Source organism: Homarus americanus, unplaced genomic scaffold, assembly GCF_018991925.1.
Source record: "Homarus americanus isolate GMGI-L3 unplaced genomic scaffold, GMGI_Hamer_2.0 scaffold46386, whole genome shotgun sequence".
NCBI lineage: Eukaryota > Metazoa > Arthropoda > Malacostraca > Decapoda > Nephropidae > Homarus > Homarus americanus.
In genome coordinates this window covers 219,512-225,511 of record NW_024715175.1, presented here as the reverse complement: position 1 = coordinate 225,511, position 6,000 = coordinate 219,512, and positions in this window count along the sequence as shown.

The following is a 6,000-nucleotide window of genomic DNA, read 5'->3' as shown; positions in this document are numbered from 1 at the left end:
ACGTTAAAGTGTGCGGGAGGTAGGGAGCCAGGGTGTGTGGGGGGAGGGAGCCAGGGTGTGTGTGATGGAGGGAGCCAGGGTGTGTGGGAGGGAGGGAGCCAGGGTGTGTGGGATGGAGGGAGCCAGGGTGTGTGGGGGGAGGGAACCAGGGTGTGTTTGGGAGAGTAGGCTAGACACAAAAGAATAGTACTAACAGTAATAGTAATAATATTCAACAATAATAGCAGTAAGTAGTAATAATAGTAAAAACAAAATATTAGTGGCATTTATTTTCATTTCCCCTCGAGCATTACCTTGTTCACTTGTCTTCATTAACACCAGGTAAAATAAAGATACTTCTCTGTCTTATATAATCTTCCTGTGAGAGTAATTGTGTTACCTGGGGACCAAAACTAATTCCCTCATTAAGTCACGAATTATCTCACGCAACAATTTAATACTGTGTGTGTGTGTGTGTGTGTGTGTGTGTGTGTGTGAGCTCTCTCAAAAGGACAACTCTTATGACCAAGGTTGCAAAGAGGAGCGAATATGCACCAGTGACGTGCAAATGATCATGCATAAAACATCCTCACGGCGGCATGTATTGTACAGTATATTGTGGATGTTGCTGGACGCCATGACAATTTGGAGTGTGAGTTGAGAGAGACAGACAGACAAAGAGAGAGAGAGAAAGAGAGACAGATAGAGACAGACAAAGAGAGAGAGAGAGACTGAGAGAAAGAGAGAGAAAGTAATCCTCAGTATATACAGTGTGAAAGCGAAAAAATGGAAAACTAAAAATAATACCTGTTGATTTGCTGGCCGTCAACACCTAGTCTGTTTATAACTGTTTGCCTGTCTACTCTCTCTCTCTCTCTCTCTCTCTCTCTCTCTCTCTCTCTCTCTCTCTCTCTCTCGTTTCTTTTGCTGGTTGTTCACTCGGAGATAGACAGTTAACTAGTGAACGGAGTTTAATTAAGGAATTCAGGTTAATTGAGTTCTTGAAGGTAATCCCCTGGGCTTCCAACTACTATGATTGCCGTGTGTTCCCGATTGATTACAAAGACGAACTTAAGCGTGGTGACTAACTTCTGTGTGTGTATGTGTGTGTGTTTAGGGGTGGGGGTGGGAGGTAGTGTGTGCGTGCGTACGTTGGTGTGTGAGTAATTGTGCGCGTGCGTGCGTGTGTGTGTGTGTGTGGGGGGGAGTGAGGTTAGGTTAGGATAGGTTAGGTTGAGCTACAGTACACTGCAGTTTCCCTAAAGCCAGATTAAGTTAGGCTGCAATAATAATAATAATAATAATAATAATAATAATAATAATAATAATAATAATAATAATAATAATAATAATAATAATAATAATAATAAAATAATAATAATAATAATAATAATAATAATAATAATAATAATAATAATAATAATAATAATAATAATAATAATAATAATAATAATAATAATAATAATAATAGCCATAAATAAAAAAAATATAAACAACAAAAAACAAAACAACAATAACAGATGCAGAGAGAGAGAGAGAGAGAGAGAGGCCTCTTTTGGACGTAGTAACTTTTGCTCTAATAAACTAATACACAGTTCTAAACTCCCCCAAAAGTTGAATACAAGTGAAATAAAACTTCCCTCGCAGGTAAAAAAAGAAAGAATTATCCCCACTAAAATATGAAGAATGAGATGCCGTGTCAAGCAGTCTTTTTCCCCTGCCAGAATAAAGAAACTTCCCTAACTTTCTATGTTGTATCTCCCTTTATGTGTGTATGTGTCTGTGTCTCTCTCTCTTTCGCTATCTCTCTGAAAGACGAAGAAAGAAGAAAGAAAGAAAACAAAGAAGTGAGAAGAAGGAAGAAAGGAGAAAGAAGAGAGACAATAAATTCCAATTAACTCCACCTCCTTGAGTCAGGGAAAATCTCTTAAAATATCCCATAGAAAACGAGTCTTAACAATACCTGTCCAAAGTTACTAATTAACTTTCTCTAATAAATTTTTCTTTGCCTTGATATTGTTCACTTTAATAGAAATCAGATAAAGAAATTTTTGTCCACAATATTATAAGCTCTTTCCTACAACACACACACACACACACACACACACACACACGCACACACGCTCGTCTGTATGTACCTGTGTCTGTCTATATATAGTATCTTGTAATGTCACTTAAAAGCCAGTGTACTCGTGCTACCTTTCTGAAGTGACTGTGGCATGAAAGAGGGTCATAAGGTTATGTTGAGAAATAAAAACAAATAATTCCATTGACACTGTAAAAGGTCACTCGTCAAAAGATATTATTTCTTGTATTAATTTTGGTTAACGTTAAATAAAAAAGTCAGTTAATATGAGAGAGGAGAAGAGGAGAGAAGGGTGAGGAGAGGGGTTGGAGGAGAGAGAGGTGAGTGTGAAGAGAAGAAAGGGTGGGAGGAGAAAGGGGTGAGGAGGGTAGAAAGGGAATTATAAGCAAGGAGAAGAGAAAGAGAGAGAGAGAGAGAAGAAAGGGGGAAGCAAGAGACAAAGGCAATAAAACAACATGCATAATAAATGGATAAGAGGAGATAAAAGTGATAATTAGAGGAATAACTTAGTATCGATAATCTTAAACAAGAGGAAGAGGAGGAGGAAAGAGAAGCACTGGGAAGGAAAAAAAGTGATAAATCTGGGAAATAATTATATGAGAGGAAAATTTTAAACTTGATTTCACTCCTCGGTTCATGGACATAAGGAGAGAGAGAGAGAGAGAGAGAGAGAGAGAGAGAGAGAGAGAGAGAGAGAGAGAGAGAGAGAGAGAGATGTTTATCTAAAGATCTATTGAATTAACGTACTGTTGGTTTATGCCTCTACGGATCTATCATGAACAAAATAGTAAGAAAAATTGATGACTGAAGGAACATTGTTTACCTACTGGCAACACTTACCTGACGCGGCACATAGGTTCGTTAGTATAATGTTTACACAGTGGTGAGGCTGCGGAGCTGATAATTACCCTCCCTTTGTGTCTTTGGTTAAAGCCCGGGGCGCCCCTAGTCCACCCAGATGTGAATGGTACCTAAAAATTTTACAGATGGGGTGAGTGAAAATAGTGCCGAGAAAAGACTTAGGTTACAGTGTGTTGTATTCTGACTTAACGCCACTTAGGGACCAAGTTAAGATTCTCCCCGTTAATCTCTTCTTGGTATCAGGTATCAGGTATTAGGTACAAGGCATGATTTGTCAGGTATCAGGTGTAAGGTGTCAGGAATCATGTGTTAGTATCAGGTGTCAGTATCCGGTATCAGTATTATGTGTCAGGTATTAGTATTAGGTGTCAGATATCAGTATTACATGTCAATATCAGGTATCAGGTCAGAGTCTCGGTGTAATATTGATACCATTCTTAGACTCAACATCCTGATCTCTGACTAAAATTAACCAGTGAAGTTAAATCTTGATAATTAACTTCACATACAAAGCTAACTTCATCGAATAAGTAATTAAACCCTCGTTCTTGAGTAAGCCATCGTCATCAAGTAATTAAATCATCTTTTATCGTAATCAAACCTTCGTCAGTTAAGTAATTAGATATTCGTTTTTAGACAATTAAATCGGCTAATGTTACTTTCTACGTATCATTTATATCATAATTATCTATTCACTATTTCCGTCACATTATCAATATTCCTCTCTCTCTCTCTAATCCTTCCCTCCTTCTTCCTTCCTGCTTCTTCGCTTTATCACATCCCACCCTATCCTCTCATCATTAAGCATTACCCTTTTGTTTCCATCTTCGTTTTCATTCTCCTGTGTTCAATTCCCCCTTCTCTTTACTTACACTCTGTTACTCTTCTTGGTTCTCATTTCTTCGTCCTCCTTTCACATCTCTTCCCCCTCCTCCTTCTCCTCTCCCCTTTGAGACCTCTTCCTCCTTCTCCTCCTCCCTTTGAGACCTCTTCCTCCTTCTCCTCCTCCTCCCCATCCAAATCCTTCTCATTTTCCTTCTCAATCTCTGTATCCACTTCTTCTCCCTCCTGATCTTCTTCCCCCTTATTCTCTCTTTCTGATAACCCCTTAGATGGATCCTCTCCCCTACCTTTGCCCTCTTACTCTCTCCTCTCTTCCTCCTCATCCTCTCCTCCCCCCTAACACTCTTCCTCCTCATCCTTCCCTCGTATCTTACCCTACCCCCTCACTTAACCCTGACCACTGTGGCAGACAAAGGGGACAGCAGAGTACTATTGTAAGGTAGGGTAGGGTCGTCCTCTACCCACCCCACCCCCACACACCTCTCTTGATCAGCACACACGCACACGCGCGCGCCATTATAATTACATGAGAGGTAGACGCCTCTGTTGGGTTGGCTTTGATGGTGTAAGCTTAATGGTTGTTTATTCAATGGCCTACACACACACACACACACACACACACACACACACACACACACATACACATGTACAGTATGTAGATAGTGTAATGGATTTAGTGTAGTGTATAAAGTATAGTTGATGGTGTAGTTACGGACATACACTATAACCTGCCCCTCCAAAACAGGTAACGTCGCATAACCCAGCTGTTTCCTTATATTTACATCATTAAGTTGAAAGAAATATAAAAAAATTTAGTACTCGTTAAACTCATACCTACACTGGTTGGTAAGTATCTATGTGTTTCAAGACAATAGTGACTATTTATCATCCTCGGGTTTTATTCACTCAAAAATATTATACTTGTATGAACGGATATATAAGCTGAGTAAAAATAATCCCCAAAACTCTGCTTATACCAAGATATACAAATAAATATAAATCAGGTATAGATTCAAGGTAAGTCCCACCAACTTAACCCACCTCCTAACCTAACCTAACCAACATAATACAATTCACAATAAGATTATTAAAGTAATATGGTCACAAAACACAAAAGGCTGCCCCTCCACTCAACAATTATAGATTGATGTGTGTGTGGGTGTGGGTGTGTGTGTGTGTGTGTGTGTGTGTGTGTGTGTGTGTGTGTGTGTGTGTGTGTGTGTGTGTGTAGAAGAAAAAAGAGCGAGAATCTTTATTTTTCCGTTCGCTGTTTCTTTCTTTGTCTATGTTTTTTCCTTTAGCTTTTTTTCTTTCTATTCCTGTCCCTTTCTCTCTTTGTTTCCTTCTTCACCTTCCCTTTCTATCTCTCTCTCTCACCCTCTCCCATCCCTCATACTCTCCCATCCACCACCCTCTCCTCTCTCTCACCGCCTCTCCACTCCTTTACCATCCCCTCTCCGCCACCCTCACCATGGCCAGGGGTACCAACAATAACGAGACATACCTTCTGGTTCTCTGTGTGTTATCTCAGCATCAAGTCCTCACCCTTCCCTCACTCAGATTCCTTCCCAAATATTTGAGTCTCATAAGCTCTCATCCCCCCAGAGGCCATCACAGTCTCTGAACATATTTCTCGACTCTGATTTTCTGCTGTCAAATACCACCTCTTCACTTTCTTTCTCTGTGTGTTAGATGATACAGTCAAGTTTCTTTTTGATTTACACACACACACATACCCTCACACATTTACTTAACTCACATACACACACACACACACACACACCCACGAAGACAGTCACATATCCACACCTATACCCATCAACAACCCCCCTCCCCACACACACACACACTAATATATGTACACACTGTTTCCTCTCACGGTGCAGTAATTCTCAGACTCAGGAATCACCAGCGGGAATGACAAACTCTGCCGAGGGAGAAATAGAAAACCCAGGGAACTCTTCTGTATGCTGAAGAAATCCTTGTATAATATTTGCCCTGGCAGAGAAATATTGTAAAGGGAAATAAAAGGATGTGTGAGGGGCTGGGTGTGTGGGTGTATGTGTGGGTGTGTGTGGGGGTGGGTGTTTGTGGGTCGTGTATGTGTGAGGGGGATGTATGTGTGGGTATGTAGATGGGTGGGGGTGTATGTAGGTATGTGTGGAGGGTGTGGGTGTGTGTGTGTGTAGATGTGTGGGGTTTTATGTGGGTGAGTGTGTGGGGGTAGGTGT